Source organism: Mirounga angustirostris, unplaced genomic scaffold (assembly GCF_029215605.1).
Source record: "Mirounga angustirostris isolate CCGP_5_RB_7025 unplaced genomic scaffold, mMirAng1.0.hap1 SCAF_2, whole genome shotgun sequence".
Taxonomy (NCBI): Eukaryota; Metazoa; Chordata; class Mammalia; order Carnivora; family Phocidae; genus Mirounga; species Mirounga angustirostris.
Window position 1 is genome coordinate 112,155,422 of NW_026991710.1, and position 21,043 is coordinate 112,176,464.

The following is a 21,043-nucleotide window of genomic DNA, read 5'->3' on the forward strand; positions in this document are numbered from 1 at the left end:
AGTCTTCTTGAATCATTGCCTGAGGCAGTTGACCACTAGTAGAGTAGTTCTAGAAACTGAGAATATGGTGGCTATTAAGACAAAACTGGTGGTGAAAAACATTTAAAGTTGTAATCTGACTGCCCTCAGATGGGTCCCCAAAGCCCTTTAATTTTGTCACTGTGCCTTCCCTCCTTCACTTGTACCTTCTCTCTTTGCTCCAGAACTCTGACTTCATCTTACATTTGCCCCACATTGCCAAAGCCTGGAAAACTGTTCACCCTGCATTCTCAGATTCTTCAGAGTTCCTCTCTACAAAGCAATCAGACTTCTCTATCATCAGTGCTGATCACTTCTCATAACACCAATCCGTTGTATCATTATGCCAAAATCTTCTCAACGTCACCAGGGTTTAAAGTTAAGGAAGAACAGAGGGAGTGAAAGGGTCAGAAAATACCCCTTGGTTCACTCTCTTTTCTTAATGGAACACATGTGCCATTGCAAAAGGGAGACTTTTGTGCTTTAACCTTGATGCAGAGAGGGATGGAAGACTACTATCTTACTCTTCATTTTGGGGAAGATCTAGCATCTTCCATAGAGATGTTCATGTCATTATTGGTCATTCACACAGGGATGACTTTCTGACACCTATTGTGGGGAACTGTCATCTACTTTGGAAAGAGGTCTTTCCTGCTCATCATTCTAGTCTTTACTCATCTACACTGCAGCCTTAGAATTAGTCAGTCAAATTCCTACCTAGAAAACAGTGCCCCAGTTTCCATGAGTTTAAACTCAAAGATCTCTGCATTAAGATCTATGGAAGTTGGGTGCCTGGGTGGCTCAGTCGTTAAGCGTCTGCCTTCGGCTCAGGTCATGATCCCAGGGTCCTGGGATCGAGCCCTGCATCGGGCTCCCTGCTCGGCGGGGAGTCTGCTTCTCCCTCCCCCACTCCCCCTGCTTGTGTTCACTCTCTCGCTGTGTCTCTCTGTCAAATAAATAAATAAAATCTTAAAAAAAAAATAAGATCTATGGAAGTCAGTGCAGTAGAAGAAATGGTACAGGATTGACAGGGTTCCTAGGAATTGATCTTTAGGTATTAATGACTTCCTTCTAATTCTCCTTTACTTCTTCATTCATATGCCTGAAGGGGTGCCTTATTGAGTAATGCGAGCAGGCTATTACCGGTTTAGAGTGGATAATTATCATCCCCCCCTGCCCTGTGCCAGGTCTATTTCTGTAATTGGGTAAAAACATTTTTATGATGCAACAACTTTTCTGCCTGGTCACAGTTTTCTGGCTGCAACTGGCAAACTCAAATACTCAAAAAAGTCTTTGAGTTATAAAGTCCCTTTCCTGCAGTTTGCTAGCTTGTTTTCAAAGCAAAATCTTTTCCTCGGGTAGCAATTCCTGCGATCTTACCTAGGTGTGTTACAGTATTTGCTGATACTTGCTGTTATGTCAAACCGTCAGAACTAATCAACTGGCTTAGGAACCGTCCTATTTAGCTACTCGCTGTGTGATATCCTCCTTAACAATCCCATTACCACATATATAACTCAAGCAGACTCGTTTGGTATTTTTTATTTTCTGTCACTGCCCCCCAGTGCACACAGACAGCACACCCACCACCACCATCTCTAAAATGTAAATTCCATGAAGGGGAAAATTGTGTCTTAGACACCACCATACCCTCAATGCCTAGAATAAGAGCTAGCATGCAATAAGTTCTCAAAGCATATGTTTTGAGCGTTGGTAGAAATTATTATTCATAGATCTCTTACATTTCTGCACAGCTTATCAATAAAGGCCCTACAATTTAAATGATGTTTCAAACAGCTTTGAAAGATAGAGATAGTGTTGGGCGCCTGGGTGGCTCAGTTGGTTAAACGACTGCCTTCAGCTCAGGTCATGATCCTGGAGTCCCGGGATCGAGTCCCACATCGGGCTCCCTGCTCAGCAGGGAGTCTGCTTCTCCCTCTGACCCTCACCCCTCTCATGCTCTCTCTCTCTATCTCATTCTCTCTCTCAAATAAATAAATAAATAAATAAATAAATAAAAAAGAAAGATAGAGATAGTGTTTCTCTCTGAAGCAAAGTGCAGGTTTATTCATTCGCAGCCTAGCAAGATAGAGATACTGTCTCTCTTTGGAGCACAGAACAAGCATGCTTCCTCTCTGTTATAAAATATTCAGGTTTACTGGGACGCCTGGGTGGCTCAGTCGGTTAAGCGTCTGCCTTCAACTCGGGTCCTGATCCCAGGGTCCTGGGATCGAGTCCCGCATCGGGCTCTCTGCTCCGCGGGGAGCCTGCTTCTCCTTCTCCCTCTGCCTCTGTCTGTCTCTCGTGAATAAATAAATAAAGTCTTTAAAAAAAAATATATTCAGGTTTACTAAGCACTGGGTTACTCTCCTCTTAGGAAACCGACTGTGGGTGCCGGTGTAAGCCGGATGTTCACACAACACCATATGGGACTTTGGGCTTGCAGAACTGTTACACACACACATGCACACCCCACACATACACCCCACTACTATGTTTGCTACTGTTATTACTGTGAATAATAAAGTCTTTGTCTCTCACCCAGGAGCATTGTTTATTTTACCAGTATCCATGAAACTATGGCAAGTTAAACTTGTGGCTTACAAGTAAAGGTGGGAGCTCAGAATTTTCGTAGTTCTTGACAGTTTAAGTGATGAGGATGGACTACTGACATAGCCATAGCTTTATGGAAAGGAAGGTTAAGGGCCTCACGAGTAAGCTAATGGGATTTGAGGGAAGTCTATGAGATTCAGCAGCAAAAAACATTGGCCAAATAATATCATCTATATTGGACAAAAAAATGGCTCTTCAGTTCCTTGGCTGTTAATCAGGAAGAACTGGGCAGGTTGCTTCAGGGTAATATAGGGAAATAGATATAAAGGCAGCTGCCCCAATGTTGCCCTGGCTGTTAACCTCTTGGGGAGGCGATTTCCTCACTACTCTGGGAGTCAGCCTTGGGCCCATCCCTTTGAAACCACTAATACTAAAATTAATCCAAGGTTGGCACATTGTTCTGACATTTTTTGGACAACAGTTGCAGAAACTTGTGCCTCCGCTGAATGTGAAAAGAAGGAAATGCATGTGCACTGTAGGCATTAACAAGAAAATCAATAGAACTTTGGCTGATTCTCATGGTGGATGAGGATGGGTGGAATATGTAAGGCTTGTTAAGGGAGAATGGCAACAGCCTGCCATCTCCTGCCTCAGCTGCTCTTGGAGTCTATTATACCAACCTCAGATTCATTTGAAGATAAGAGTAAAGGGTCTCCAGATTTGTGTTTCTTTGTTTTTCGGCAGGTACTAACTACTAGAAAGCAGCTTTGGCCCACCAGATTTTCCTGAGACAGAAGAACTCTTGTCGGAAACTACAGATGAATAATTGACCGGTATTCATGCTCTTACTGTCCTGATGGGATTTGAGGAAGGTGAGCCGCTGAAGAATAAATCACTGATTAAATTAAATGCATACAAAATCTTACAGTAAACCCCTTTCTACTCTTCTGGAAAAGTGCGCTAGCTCCTATATTAAAACAAGGTGAAGACTTAAGAAATATCATTATAACAATGGAGCAACAAATACCTCAGAATTGTTCCTTTAAAGGAGCTACTACTCTATTAGGCAAGCCCAAATTGGCTAAAGCACACAAACCCAGCAGCCCCAACTGCAAGTGGCTGTTAAATAAGTCTCCCCCAAGACTGAAAGAGATGGTGTCAGTCATTAAAAACATACTGCCCGTTAAAGATCTTTGAGCAGGCTAAAAATACTGGAAATTCATTTAGCTGAATCCCAACCTACTATCACACCCCTTGAACCTGATAATAAATGGGAAGCTTTATTTTATGGCAAGGTGCAGCTTTCCTTATTTGCAAACCCTGATCCTTTTCTCCACCTCTACCCCCCACCTCAATCACTTTAATGAGAAAGATATTTGGTGAGTGGCCCAAGTCTCCCCTGTCCCCAGAGGGAAACCAGATACCAAGCAGAACCATTCAAGCATGTTGAGGTATTTTAGGGGAAGGGAGAAAGTCAAATTTCAATGGCTTTGTTGGATATTGATGCCCAAATCACAATCCTATCTGTTTCCTTGGAAGGAAGAAGTGAGGGCCCCAACCCAACTGATGGGTTTGGGCATTATTCATAGTAGGGAAGAAAAGATGAATGTACCCTGTGGATCATTTAGGACAGCAACATGTACTGTTTCTGTTGATTTTACGCCTGGATTTATATTAGTAACTTAGGTGCTAGGTGGACATTCCTATAAATTTGGCAGATTAAAGACAATCCTCTTTTGGAGCATTGAACTTTGGACATAAATAGCTGTTCCTTATTGAAACATCTGGGCCCCTCCTATCAATGTCCATGTTAAGGGTCATTCACTCATGAGATTGACAGCAATCAAGCAGATGCCTGAACTCGTAATTCTCAGATTGCTGTCAGTGTTGTCTGAGCCCATCATTATATTTCATATTTCATGACTATGTTTCTGAAGTGAGAAAGGTCACACTGCTTTGAGTTCTGCCCACTCCTGGATATCTCAGTTGGGGTTACCCCCTCTTGGAGCAGTACACGTGCCACTGACACACTTAGCAGGTTATAGTGGTACCGTTCAAGTCCAGTCTTCACCATTGTACCTGCACCATTGTAGCCTCTGAAGCTAAAATTTCATATGTTTGCGGGGTTTTCTATACCAAGAATATTTACAGCTTGACAACGGAATACGTTTTTTTCAAAAAGCCACTAAGCAATATGCTGATACTCATGATATTCAATAGGTTTTTCATAGCCTGCACTACCCACAGATACCTAGTAGATAGACAATTAGAATGTCCTTCCCAAAAATCAACTCAAAATGATTCTGACTCTACTTTCTTCAACTCCTCTTGGTCCAGATTTTCAGTCAGAGATTTTAATCACTGAATATGGCCGTCCACAGCAGCGATCATCTCATTTGGCCACTTCCTGAGTGATGATCAGGATCAAAGCTGTGGATTTTTTTGACCTATTAGGAATAGGTGGCATTCTACTTTGTCCATTTGTGACCATGCTGGTGTTTCCTTTCCCTAATGTCAGCACCAGGCTGGACCAGTTAATATACCCTCCAAGTAGTAGCCTGGCCAAAAGGAGTTCAAGGATTCAAACTCTCTTCTAATGCAGCGACCTGGATATCTTTCTTAGACTGGCATATTTCTAGACCATAAGAATAGTGACCATTTAACAGTTGTACACTATACTACTACTACTAGTATTCAGAAGTACTGTACTTGCCACGTCCCTTTACTGTGGACCATGCCAACCAAAATAGGGAATATTTGCTCTCAGTTACCTGGCCTTTATGGATGAAAGGTCTGGGTACAAGTAAAAGATGATTCAGTATTGGGTGAAGTTATAGATGCAGAAATGGGACACAGCAAGTTTGTGGCAAAAAGACGGAGAGCACCAATCTGTGTGCCCAGGGAATATTTCAGACCCCAGGAGGTATGGTGAAGGGAGGAACATCAATGATCTCTGTCCTTCAGAATCATACCAGACACTTGCTCATGAAGAAAAAACATGCTTGCGTACTGCTACCAACCTGTGGAGAGCACTTTAAATTTAATCGACTACTTTATCTCCCATCCCCTTTCACATAGCTCTGACCTTGACTCAAATGCCATTACCCTTAAACTCATTGTAAAGGCCATTGAAAACAGCAAGAGATCATCTTGGCTCTTTCACTTCCCGTCAACATCTCAGCTGTTTTGCCTTCTCCTTTTTCCATTACTGTTATTCAGTCATTCCATGCAGAAGATGAATTCCACCCAGATGTTGGCACAGACTGAAAAAATAGGTTGGAATGGTGCTTGCCAGACAGTTCCTCAGAAACAAAAGAAAACAAAAGAAAACAAACAAACAAACAAACAAACAAATATTTATTTGAACTAGGAATGCTAAGATGCACCAGCTAGAGAGGAGGACACATCAGAGGTACTACCGACCCCACTGATGTAAGGCACAAAAAACTATAATGACACTTTCTTTCTAGGGGCATTATGTGGGACTGTGAGATTGTACTTCTGTTTATTTATTTTTTTAAAAGATTTTATGTATTTATTTGAGAGAGAATGAGAGAGAGAGAGAGTGAGAGAGAAAGCACATGAGGGGGAGGGGTCAGAGGGAGAAGCAGACTCCCTGCTGAGCAGGGAGCCCGATGGGGGACTCGATCCTGGGACTCTAGGATCATGACCTCAGCTGAAGGCAGTCTTTTAACCAACTGAGCCACCCAGGAGCCCTGTACTTCTGTTTATTTCTTTCTTTATTTTTTATTATTTTTTTGTACTTCTGTTTAGAAGCTTGGCATTCACTTGCCTCTCCCCTGAAAACATGGTAGCTTTCACCTTAGAAATGGCCATAAGAGACAGCCAGGTGTTTAAGGAAATACCACCTGTATGTCATGTAGCTGTCAAAGGCTGTAGAGAGTTCTCCAAAATGAGGAAATTCGTGGATAATCTTTTCAGAAGGGTAAGTGATTTGTAATTCATGTGCAACCTATGGACAATTATCCCTATAATATGAGTCACCCAATTAGAATTAGTGGTATGACATTTGTTCCTGACTTTATCTGAAGTGATTAATAACAGTATTTTGACCCTGAAAGACATTCAGGTCAGCTTCAATTCACTGTCCGAGTTTGTTATTGATAATAGAATTATCCAGACTTTATCCTTGCAAGCCAAGGCAGTTTCTGTACAATCACATATATATCCTACCATACCAGGATTAGTACCTCAGGCCAGATAGAAAGGTCAATAGAGAAAAATAAGAAGAAAGTCATTCTCCATCTAAGGTAGAACCTGTTGGTCTATAGGAATTTTTCAGTTGGTTGGGTCTGGAAGTGTAGTGTAAATGGTTGAAAGTAATACTACAAGTTTGTCTCATCCTGTTGTTTGGAGTCCTGTTGGTAGTAGTCTTAATGTTGACAATAAATATGAGACAAATTGAGTGGATCTGTTCCCAGCCTCTGTTGGTTAGAGTGGCCAACAAAGTTCTATACTCATGGGTACATTTTCCAGAAGACAAGATGGTATAGAAGAGGTGGATATTGATAAGGAATTACTTTCCATGGATCTTTTGTGTCTCTACATGAATTGTGAGGAGCGACAAAGATTACCATTTTTCCAGACTTTTCTGGGAGGTTTATACAGTGAACAGCCTTGGAAGACAGAGATAGTGTCTCTATCCAAAGCAAAACCAAGCATTCTTACTAGCCTTTCTAAAAGATAGCAGTTCCCTAAGCTCAAGTTCCCCTCCATTAATGTAACCTACTAACTAGTTAGGGATCACCCGACTCTTTTCGTATAACCCTTTGGCAATTGTGCTTGGGGAACTGGCAAAAGAAAATGTTTATACTCCAGCTGCTGCTACTACAGTAAGTGATGAAGTGCTTTGTATCTGATTCAGGAATTTGATGTTTTCTGCTAGCATCCATGAAACTAGGATGCTAACTTGGTAGTAGAGCACTTTGCAGGTAGGGTAAAATCAAAGCCTTCACAGTTGTTGACATTGAACAAATAAATGAATGTGTTATGGCTAACCTCTACCATATATGGAGCGGAATTCTCATGACTTTGAAGGAAGATAACACTTATCTCACTGGCATCCTTTTTTCTTTCTTTTCTATTACCAATATATCTAAGCATTCTCACACTGCACTCAGCACAACTTCATCTCCACCGACCACACTGTAATGCACTTAAGTGCAGTCAGTAAGGTTGCAAGCTACCTGGCATGTGGCCTTCAGTCCCTTTCTTTTTGTAAGTTCTCTATTTTGAGTCTCAATGGATTTCCTTAGCCCCCTTTTTTCCCTAATGCCCTTTGCAAAATTAGCATTAACCTCACAACAAAATTGAAAGCAACTTGGATTTATATTTTTGGCATTTTATACTCCATCAAAAATTTACTGGTGAGTATTTTTACCCTGTCCGCCATCACCTGAGCAAAGGCCTTTAAAGTCTCCATAATCTTGTTTTTCAGGCTCAGGAACATTTCATTTTGGGCTCCAAAGTCAAGCACTGCTACAGGTGCCCTACAAAAATCCTGGACTTTTGCAATGTGAGGATATTGAGGAGCATCTGGATTGCTTATATTATTTCCTTTCTGAGACGAAAAGCTCATGGTTCCTTGGTGGGTGGGGTACAATTTAGAATTGGCTAGGATTCTTCCATTAACTCTACCATCACCTACTTGTCACTTGATTTCTTCAGGAATGAGACATTGAAATATCTTCAATGCCTAGAGTCTTAGCATTAGTCATCATGGGCTTCCTTTCCTAATATTTTATGGAGAAAATTCTCTGTATGGATCATCCTAATAAACATAAATAAAAGAAAGCGTAGTCTTGGCTGACTTTCTAGTTAGAAATTCTCTGTTTTATTTTTTTATTTATTTTATTTATTTTTTTTTTAAAGATTTTATTTATTTATTTGAGAGAGAGAGACAGAGAGAGAGCATGAGAGGGGGGAGGGTCGGGAAGGTCAGAGGGAGAAGCAGACTCCCTGCTGAGCAGGGAGCCCGATGCGGGACTCGATCCAGGGACTCCAGGATCATGACCTGAGCCGAAGGCAGTCGCTTAACCAACTGATCCACCCAGGCGCCCAGAAATTCTCTGTTTTAAATCTATAGTCCACAGCTGTCCTAGTGCTAAGATATCAATCTCCTTCGGATTCCTCTCTCCCAAAGAGGGTCATAGGATTATAACTTTCTAGTCTATATCTACAACTAATCTTACACACGGTGCTTCTAACAGATTCTAACAACTGTAATTTGATTCAGGGTAATCAGATATATAGGCCTATATCTGATAGGTCTCATGACTAAGGTTTTACTAGACAGTAGTAAATGACTTTTTATACACACACACACACACACACACTGGAATATTACTTAACCATAAAAATAATGAAATAATGAAAATCCTGTCATTTGTCATAATATTTTTTTAAAGTAACATAATATGACTTTAATGTTTCATTCTTAAGGAAACTGCTCCACCACGGATGAGGATAGGAAGAACAAGGGCTTAAAGCAACAGAGAGCCTCATTTGGATAATTACTAGTGATGACCTGGGCTTAAGACAGTGGCATTGGGAGTTAAAATAGCTTAAAGTTGTTATATATACCAGAGATCAAACTGGTATGTAATCTGAATTAAAATTTTTTTCCTAAAATTACTCTAATAAAATTTTAGTATTTAACTAATAAAAGCCACTATCTGTTGCACATCATCTATGCCCCCCAAAATGTACATTTGTATATAAAGTATTGAGCACAGACTAAGAGCTCAACCAACAGTTACAATATAAAGAAAAATATTATTTCATTACTATCAGTTTTATATATTCTTGCCTATTCATTTCTGACAATAGTCCCAAAGGGGAGATATATTTCCCACTGTTTTAGATTTGGATATCAGATGCAGAAACATTACATAAGTTGTCCAGTACAGTAGTCCCTTCTTATCTGAAGTTTCCCTTTCCCGGGTTTCAGTTACCTGCCATCAACCACAGTTTTGAGGCAGCTGATCCTTCTTCTGACTTATCATCAGAAGGTCAATAGTAGCCAAATATTACATCGCAATGTCTATGTCATTCAGTTAACTTCTTCTCATCATGGAGGCATTTTATTAGCTCACATCATCACAAGAAGGATGAGTACAGTATAATAAGATATTTTGACAAAGCGAAAAACCACATTCATTTAATTTTTATTACAATATATTGTTATAATTGTTATGATTGTTTTATTATTAGCTATTGTTAACCTCTTGCTGTGCCTAATTTATAATTTAAACTTTATCATATGTATATATGTATAGGAAAAACACAGTATAAATAGAATTTAGTCCTATCTGCAGTTTCAGGCATCTACTGAGGGTCTTGAAATGTATCCCCCACAGATTAGAGGAGACTACTGTAATTGGGATAGAAGAATGTGAGGATTTTAATCTATGTGTCTTTAATTACCAAATTCATGTTCTTTCCATTGCTTATGTAGCTTTAACTTTAAATATATTTTTGATGTCTCAGTGAACATACTTGTGTCTCTAATTTTTCATTGAGATTTAATTGAATATAATATTGTGTAAACTTAATGTGTACCACAACATGTTGATTTGATGATATATTTATATACTGCAATATGATTACCATGGTAGCATTAGTTAATACCTCTATCATGTCTTTCTTGTAGTGAGAACAATTAAGATCTAGTTTCCTAGCAACCTTGGAGCTTATAATATATTATTGTTGACTATAATCTCTATGTTGTCCATTTCTAATTTTTTAACAGTAACTAATTTAGTCTAGTAGGCATTTTGAAAACAAAAGCCAATAAAAACAAAGCTTCAAGAAATTTTCCATTTCCATTATCACTCGAATTTGTATTCCCACTTGTTGACTCAATCCAGGAGCCATTTACAATATTCTGTTTTCATTCTCTATGCCTCTACTCCTGGTATTTCTCCCTTTATATCTTGCTACCGATTCTTTTCCTCCCCTCAGCTAACTAATTAAATAATTTGCAAGACCATATTGTGTGAGTTCCTAACAGACAGTGTGTCAAAGAGACAATGAAGACAAGTGCATCAACAGACCATGGATAAGGTATCAGGGGATTCTGGGAAGATGTGCCACTTTGATAGACAGGGACTTTGAGCTAATAAGCCCCACAGGGATCTCCTTGACCCTCTGGAATTTTCACACCGACACAGCTAAAATCCTCTCAGGTGTTCTGTCCCCAGAAGAGATACAGGCTAATTTTAGATGAACCACAAAAAGTCTCTACTCAGGAAATTTTCGGGGGAGATGATCAGAAGAAAACAGAATGAGAGAGAAAACATGATATTGAAAAAATGGCTATGTTCCAGAAATAAAATAAACGCACTTGTAATCCTATTAGGTCAACCTGAGGAAAAGGTTATTTCTCTGGTGATGTAAGGCTAATCATCTTTATGAATTTTTTTCTGGAATTGATTTTTCCATTAGTGAAGGAGAAGTTGTGACATATGTATGAATGCAAAATTATCTGATATAATAATGAAAGCCAACAATTACTGAGTGCTTGATATGAGCCATATTCTATTATAAGCGTGAATTATTTCATTTAACTTTTATGACAGTATGTGGTAGATATTATTCTTAGCTCCATTTATAGATGAAGATGATAGCACAATAACTTTTAATAACTTGCCTAAGGTCATATGGATACAAATCTAGACTGCCTGACTCTATGGTCAGTTCTTGGCTTCATTAACGAGAAATGTTGTAGAAGTAAACCTTTTACTTCAGACACTGTTGAATGGCCTTTCTGAGGCTGTTTCTGGAAAGGTAGTGAGGTGAGGGTGTCTACTCTGTCTCTGGTTTCCTCTGGTAGCTCTCCTTTACACTGTAGTCAGTATTAGTCAGTAGGCTCTGACTCAAATACTCATTTAGTTTACCTATTTGCCTACAACCCTTTCTATGGCTCTTTAATACTTTTTAATCCTCTGGCCCCCATTACTTGACTGGCGTCTTACTCCATACACCGGTGAGCCACTGAAGGATTTCCCTTGCTCTGAAGACATCACTCTCTACGCACCTCACACTCTCTAGCCCAAAATACTTTGCACACCATTCCCTTAGATTCAATCTTACCAAAATCTTCATGCCCATTCCACATATAACATGAAAATTAGGCAAGGGCAGACATTCAGCCACGCTTACACTGCAGGAGAACTGAGTAGTTAGAAGACTTAGATACACAATTTCTGTTGGCAGACCTTCTAAGCTATGACAACCTTTCATTGAACTGGAGTTTTCATTGATTTTTTTTTTTTAAATGTCATGTGGATTTTAAAATGTCCTCAACAACCCTCTATTTTTTCTCTCACCAATATAATTTGTCTTAAAAAATTTCAACCTTTTACTTTTTCTCTAGTAAACCACAATTTATTTTGTCTTCCTTTATTGATTATTAGTAAGTACTTCTTGTTTTATTGGTACTTTAATCCTTTTATGGCCATTAGAGTATTCATTTTGAGTGGTGTTTATTTCCACTTGCTTCACACACACAGACAAAATCCATTTCTTGATCATAGACTTACCTCATCCTGCATACTGCAATGCAATTTGTGGTGAAGATGTAAAACTCAGTAATTTAACTCCCAAAGAAAAATTCCCTGGTCATTCCTATCATATTTCCCTTTCTCTAACAACCTTAATGTTACCTCTCCTTCCTCTGTCTGTGAACCATATTTTATGTCTTATCTAAGTGATATTAAGTGTTTTCTGTAATAACAATTCATGTGCCTCTTATGAAGCTCACAAGTGCTATTAAAAAAGTGCTGTTTTGGAAATCACAGTCTAGTTATTATAGTTGATATTTGCCCTTTGTTTAGCACTAAATGGTGACAAAATTGCTTTTTTATTTTTCTACTAAGAAACATTAAATAGTCTTCATGCCTTACTTATAAGTAAGAGTAGAACAAGCTAAAAATAGGGTTTTTCATAAGACATATTTGGAGGAACAAGGAAATTTAGCTTGGAAAACAGGAAGTTCATGGAGAATCTCATAATCATTTTGAGAAACTGAGTTCCAACTTAATCTGTTTATGTTAAAGGGCAGGACTAGTGACTTTAGATAAGGAGCAATTTAGCATAATTTGGGGATTCATTAAAAATTAGAGGAGTTTAAAAATGAAAATTAGTTTTTTTTTGTAGTAATAAGTTTAAGTATTCAAGCAGAAGCTATATGAATACACAACAGAAGTGTGATAAAGGGGATTACTTCATAGGAGGTTGGAATAGATGATCAGTAAGATTTATTCCTACTTTATTATTTATGGTATACTTTATAATTTTATGGAGACATTAAAATATTAGAATCAATGCTCAAAATATGTAAACGTTTAAACTCTGTATAAGACTGTCATGTCTGTTGGTTGTTTGAGTAATTACAGTAGAAAGATATTTTAAAGAGAGTTTTAGGTAATCAGTACATATTGTTGTTTATTGTTAGTTCCTTGCTATGTTTTTTCTTTGTCCATAGTCTTTTCAGTAAACTACAGATGCATATTCATAGAAATATTTTCTTTTAAAGATTGATAAAAGCAACATTAATAACTATTGTTAAAATTAAAATACGGCAGCAAAATTTTATTTCCACTTGTTTTCTTCACTTTCACATATACCAGGGAGGAATGCCAATATCTATAATTCCCAGGACCTGCATTTAAATATCTTCAGATTACTTGAGTAAATATTCTGCTCAATTTTTGCAAGGGCAATTAGTATAATTCTTGTCTCAAGTATAAACTCTGGGTTTAGAAGACTGAAACTCTTTACAAATGTATGTATGTATATATATATATATATATTTATGCACAGATATTTATGGATTATATATAGCTAAATGTTTGTGTTTATATTTTTTATGTTGAAGAGAGTAAAAAAATGTAGGGAATGTACAAGTGTATCTGAAAGTCAAATCCTCCTTTATTTGAGGATGTGCTATTTCAGGTGATTTTTAATACATATGTAAAATGGTAGTAATCAACTCAGACATGCTTTCAACAAACATTTGCTTGGTACTTGCCAAGCACTGTATTAAATGCTGGGGGGTGGAAGTGATGCTAGATACAGGTCTTATCTACAGGTGAATACAGCATAATGGAAGGAGGGAAACAGACATATAAATATCTAAATAAATAAGTTTCAATAAAATATTAATGCGTATTACTTCCTTATTAGTACCTATTACTCATTCTCAAATGGTAATAGAAACTTCATTTGTTTTCATCTGTTATAATCACAGCCAGTGCTTACTTGAATGATCTAGGTAAAGTGAATGTCTAAGAAATATTGTCGCTTAAGTGAGCAGATAAATTGCTAATTTACTAATGCAATATCTTTATATTCAGCAAATTGGATAAACAGTATCAGTTAATCAAAATAAATAAAGACATAGTTTTTATTGGTTAATGTATTACAAATCTGTTGGTAAGAAGAGGTTTCTGAAGCATAACACTTAGATTTCCCATGTAAGAATATCTGCTCTAAAATATTAAGTCTATAAACTATGGTATATTATAAGTTGAAAATAATCGTAAGCAACTTGTTTCAAATAAATAAGAAAGTGAGAGTTTCTTCCCTGTAGCAAAAACACGTAAATGTATCTGACTTATTGACTTACATAAATTAACACTGGCTAGGAAAGAAATTATAAATTCCAAATATTATTTTTCTTAATGCTGTAGAAATCTCTTCTTCTCCAGCATTCTTCCCAACCCACTCAGCTGAAATTGTTTATTTTTAGCCATCTGATATTTATTTAATGAAGACATTAAGGGCCGAAAGACTAATTGAAACATAAAAAGTTAGAAGTAATTTATTTGGGAGGGTGATGAAACTGTGGCAATTAAAATCTATGATTTCCCAAACAACTTAATTATTTTTTTTCCTAAATTATAAAGTTTTAGTTCAAATAGCCAGGTTTAAAATGTCTATGGAATACCAGGGATAGGTGAATTAACTCTGTTTTTCTCAACCACTGACTCCTTGGAGCTCTGAAAATCCTTAGTTTATGGCATTTGTGAGCCATGTCATCACAGGCAAGTCATTTCTTTCTTTAGGTCTCTCTTAATTTGTAACACTGAGTTGCTGCTAGCATTTCCTAACTCATACAATATGGTTGGCATATATGAAACATTCAATACATCTATATATTTCTTTTAAAAAGTATTTCCTCTCTCTACATGCTCTCACTGAAAATCTAGCCACGTGGCATTTGAATACAATATCTAACAACCTGTGGAGCGGCTGGTAGGCAGAACAGAGGGAGTAGGGGTTCTCTACTGAAAATTAAAGTGAGCTAATCTCATCAATATGTCTATTTGTCCTGCAACACTTCTAATTATGAATTTCATGGGAGACGGAGAAACTGGGTGGGGAAAACAATGCCAAGGTGCAGCTGAAATGACCCTGAGGGACCCAGGTAATCTACGGAGATTTCATCAAAGCTACAACTATTGGGACATGGTCAGGAGACCAAGGAGATAAGAGAACTGAGAGTATGGAAAAGACTGGGTTTGTTGGGAAAAACTAGTGTACCATTATTTATCCTCTTAGTCTTTTTTTTTTTTTTTTAAGACTTTATTTATTTATTTGACAGAGAGATACACAGCAAGAGACGGAACACAAGCAGGGGGAGTGGGAGAGGGAGAAGCAGATTTCCCGCTGAGCAGGGAGCCCGATGCGGGGCTCGATCCTAGGACTCCGGGATCATGACCTGAGCTGAAGGCAGACGCTTAACGACTGAGCCACCCAGGCGCCCTTTATCCTTTTAGTCTTAGAAGGATTTTAGTTCAGACACCCATTTGACAGAATATATAAAGTCTTTTATTCCCTCCTGCTTTATGAAAATGGTAGAGTATGTAGACATTGAGTTTTGTCTGTGCTCATCTAGCATTGATTATTCTAATAATCACTAGAAAATGATTTTATGTGACCAGGAGATTCTTGAAAAACTTGTTACATGCACAATATTGTATATTAGAATGCAGTCAAAAGAGAACCATCCTTAACTTCAGTCACCTTAAGGGTCTTCATTTTAAAAGAGAAACTAAGATTATGGGTAAACCCACCAAATACAAACACAAAGAACACAAACACATTAATTTATCTGTCACTCAAACCAGGATTTTCAGATAGGAAATAAGCCTATTATTTGGGACTTTGGAGAAAGAAAGTCAAATTGTAACATGAAGCCCATTCCCCTTCTCTTGCTTCCAGGAAAAAAGTATTCTCAGCGTCTGGCTGAATTTGCCTGGGGAAAGTTGCCATGGCATTTATGCCCAGCATAATTTGACTATGGCTTGTCACCTCCAAATCTCCAGATCAAATAGAGTTAGATTTCAGAGCATCTTTGAAAAGCAGAATGCATTATGTCTACCATAATGGCCACACTATGTGACTACAATTCAATGAACTCAATACTCCCTTCCCCTGCACTTGATGTAAGAAGGGGGTTTGTTTCACATCGGTCCCATTCTCTACGATTTTCCATCGCAAACAGGAGTTTTAATTAATATTGACTCAAAAGCTTTACATTTTATAAGATGCCAGAAATCATTAATTAATTAAATTTTTGTTACAGTAATGTTTCACACACTACCATTCTTCTTATCCCAGTCTCTTTGCTTTATAGAATTCTGAGAATAGAGATCTAGAAAGAAGACAATTTCATTTTTATTTTATATCTTTCTTAATTCTTGGAAAAAATTAAGAAAAAAATTAAAACATTAACAAGTACGATTATCAAGTATTTTTTTTAATAATCAAAATGATTAAGACACATGTCTCAACCCACATATTGAAATTGTAGATGACTTTGGAGATCATCTTCAACTCATTATTTTTTTAAATGTAAAGCAAAGCAAAATGCCTTATATCACATAGTTTAGCCAGGTTTTTACAGGACCAGGATAAGAACTCATGCCCCAGGATGTCCATGCTTGTCTTGTTCCATGGTAAGTCCCACCTGTATATTACCTAACTTCAAGGTTAACTACAAAATGAAGTTCCAGATGGAACACTTTGTCAACATCACTTAAAAAATTGATATTCTGCTTTGGAACAGGTCTGCTAAAATAAATAATTTTTGTCACAATATGGTATTTTAGAGCCTTACTTAATAATCAAGTGAAATTTTATTTTTAAGTTGAGTGACATTTTAAAATGCTTAAGTTTTATTTGAAATAAGTAAAGGTTAGGGGCACCTGGGTGGCTCAGTTGGTAAAGCGTCTGCCTTCGATTCAGGTCATGATCCCAGGGTCCTGGGATCGAGCCCCACATGGGGCTTCCCCCGCTCAGCAGAGAGCCTGCTTCTCCCTCTCCCTCTGCCTGCAGCTCTGCCTACTTGTGCTCTCTCTCTGTCAAATAAATAAATAAAATCTTTAAAAAAAAAGAAATAAGTAAAGGTTAAATGTGTTTTAAAAATATTTTCCCCCAATGCCTCAGAATATGACATATACATAACATCAAAAGGAACTTATAATATTGTTCCCTCATTCCAATAAACATAATATACTTAATTGATGAAAGGATCATGCTGTTCTGTGTGAAGGTAGGGGTGGGGGACAATTATTGCCTCCATCTTTCATTATTTTAGAGAATAGCGGGCTTAGATTCCACTCCTCAGGAGAGTTCATATTGGCCTAGATATGTTCTATTCCTCGTCTACACACTTCCTTGCTCCCTCTTATGGAAGGAGAAATTCTTGATCTGATTGTGAAATTGGTGAGAAAGTGACATCCACTGACACATATCCCATGAAGTGTGTGTATACCTATAGGAAGTAATTTGTAGGGGTGCCTGGGTGGCTCAGTCCATAAGTGTCTGCCTTTGGATCAGGTCATGATCTCAGGGTCTCAGCGTGGGGCTCTCTGCTCAGCAGGGAGTCTGCTTCTCTCTCTCTCACTCTCCCTCTGTGCTCTCTTTATCTCAGATAAATAAATAAAATCTTAAAAAAAAAGAAAGAAATTTGTAATAAATCTAAATAGCAGAAACAGCTCAAACTGTTTCTTTCTCTCCAGGGCCACCAGAAATCCTTTGTTATCTAATTCTGTGAAACTTGCTAGGATTCTGACAGGTCCAACCTCTTTTCCTCTTTTCCTCTTTTGTTCTTTCTGCTCTGCTAAATTTATTAGCTCCTTCAGTCCCCCACGCAGCTGTCCAGATAAGTGTCTTCTACTCAGATACAATTTTTGCAACAAGAGAATCCTATAATTTAGACTTCATTGGGTTTGGTGGATGGATGGTGGAGGGGGAAAACACAAGGAAGCTCCATTTTTGTGTGGAATCCAAACTGCATTCTCCACTTCCCTATAATAGGCAACTCTTGTATTTTTGAGTATTGTTGTGCTTTTATATGGTATGTTAATAATGTTGATATTCTATTTTGTTCAACAACTTTATACATCTGAATCTCCACATTCTTTTCTCCCCCTCTATCCTAAATATTAAAAACAAAAAAAAAAAACAAAAACAAGTTTTAGGACATAATATTTATTAACTGAATGAGGAATATAACATTGAGAGAGTGTTTTTTGTATTTTTTATTCTTAAAAGTTTAAAAACGTGTTCTAAAGATGCATTTTGATATACTGGAGTGAGGGATGGGGTGGGAGGAAAGTCCTATTCAATATATCCTGTATAATATTCAAGCATGAATCTTCATTTTCTAACTTTTCTCTTGAGTTCATTTATGTCCGAAGAGAAAAAAGGCAATCCAGAAAATAGGATAACTTTACAATTTCAACTGCAAATATTTATATAATCTTATTTATCTACACTAGCTTAAAATTTAGACGATCTTCTAAAACACCAAACGGTTATTGATTTTGTTCCATTTATGCTAGGTAACTGTCTAAAATGTAAGAGGTGAAACTAGGATATGAGTTGTGTAGGATGGGTATAACTGTTTCAGGTAACATGCTTTTCAGATCTTTGGAGTCTGGAGGTGATATCCTCAGCCTATACTAGACAGAAAGAAAGGCTCAAAGAATCATAAAATTGAAATAAATAACTGGCCTATCTCTAGCAAACCATTTAGGACAAAATGCTATGGTTTCTTATGTGCTAAACTTATCCTTAGTTTTCCCAGATTTCTATCTCTATTTTCTTTCACCTGAAATTCCTTTACATTTTAATGTTTCTTTAAAAATATTTTCCACGTGGGGCACCTGGGTGGCTCAGCTGTTAAGCGTCTGCCTTCTGCTCAGGTCATGATCCCAGGGTCCTGGGATTAAGCCCCATGTCAGTCGGGCTCCCTGCTCGGCAGGAAGCCTGCTTCTCCCTCTCCCACTCCCCCTGCTGTGTTCCCTCTCTCACTGTGTCTCTCTCTGTCAAATAAACAAATAAAATCTTAAAAAAATATATATAATATATATATATATATATATATATATATATATTATGCATTTTTTAAACCACATCATATCTTCTGTGGAATGACATGAAGTATAGTTACTGAAATACGTTTCTTTCCAGTTTTAAAGAGTTTAGCTTGCTCTTAGATGAGCTTTTTATGCTTAATGCAACCAAACTGGTACTTCAAAATTCAATCAACTTTGCAAAACTAAGTACTTACTGTTGAAATATTTTTTTCTAGAATTGATTAGGTTATAGATGCCTACATTTGACATATTCAGCAGTATAGATGGAATTTTTGAGAGGTGTAGAAATATTTACTTTAGTATGTAAACAGTGCCAGTCTGTAAGTTAAATAATAATATACTTATTTTCAATTTTTAAAGTGGTTTTAGTGATTTTTTCACTTAAGATTTTATTTAGCAATATTTTCACAGAACGAGGAACAAAATAAAATATTAATTTAATATCACCAAACTATGTTTGCTTCTGTGTGCAGTAACTATTTGCAGAGCAATCCACTCAAAATGAGACATAAATATCCTTGTTGCAAGATAGTTGACAAGGAATTAGAGTAGATAAAAGAAGCCAAAGAGAAATAAGAAGTTTGTTATAAGTTTCCTTTTACACTGGAAGTTTCTAAACTTGAGTTTCAGAAACATAACTCTTTTTTTTTTCATTTATCTTCCACAAAAATACTTTAATATGTGAATTTTCAACATGCCCCAGAATGAAATAGATCAACATTTAAACCACTGTTGTTACAGATTTAATACAAATTCAATTTGATGTTTGACCTTTGTTTTTATGACTGAAGTATTTGTCTCCATGCGACCTTTTGCCTTTGAGTAACTGGTTTTAAAGTCTTTCAACTGAGTTAAATACCTCTCTTGGAGACAAACCACTCTCAAAAAATTTAGAATTGCTAAGGTGATACTATTACTGAGTCATTGATATTCTTAAAAATCTCCATAATGGAAAAATTTTGAAAAAAATCATCATTAAGTATTGCTGTTTGAATAGTTTTACAGAAATGCAATAATAGTTCTTTGGAGAAGAGTTCCCATGGGGTTGAGGCTCAGGCCTCTGAAAGTACAGTACTAACCTACAGTTGGTTAAGTGGTAATTCTTATAAGTGCCAATAGGATACTTCAGTTTTCTCCCTTAGTTATCAATGTACTATTAATTGGCTACACCTCACACTTTTTAATTTTGGCACACTTTGTTATTCTTGTTTCTTTTAATGGTTATCTTTATTGGTTTAAATGAAATTGTTTAAATGAAATTATTTTACATCCATGAAACACTCAGAAGACATGATGAGGCTGATTCGAGGAGTAACAAAGTAAGTTCAATGGTGAATCCTGATTGCTACTGCTGGGACAACAGGAAGAGGAGGACCCAGGCCATCCCCTGCTGTTCAGTATCCACAGGCATCCATGCACACATATTCACACTTCCATCTACTAACAACTTAGTTCTAACAAGATGCAATGATGCTCTGAATAAGGATCCTCTCACCTTCAAAAGTTATAAAGGTATCCATCTCTGCATGATGTTAATTCAGTCATAATCCCAGGAGATCTCTACCAGACACTTGGATGAGTGCCACCAGCTCTCACATCAAACCCATATTGAAGTTTAACATCTTAGTGAAACTGTGGTGAACCACTGGACATACAGATCCATGTCTAATAACTATCTACCTATCTCTGTATTCACTCCAGTTGCCCTTACTCTTGCCCTCCGTTGCTTTCTCACTCTTTAACTTTTTCACTATCTGCCTTTTGTTTTGTTTGAAAATCTTAATGACTTTAAAAGTTGATAACAACAACTTGAGGGAAGAAATAGATATAGTCCATGTCTATATCAGTTAGTGAAAAAAAATAGGTTGATAAAGTCTATTGATTTCATTAGGAATATTAGACCCAGTGTCAGGAATTCTCAATAAATTCCTTGGTATTTTAGATATCTTGCAGGTATTTGACGTTCCCCATTATTTTTCATAAGAAATATATTAAATGAATATATTTCTAATTACATTATCATTTTCTTTCTTGATTATCAGGTAGGGCATAACTGATGA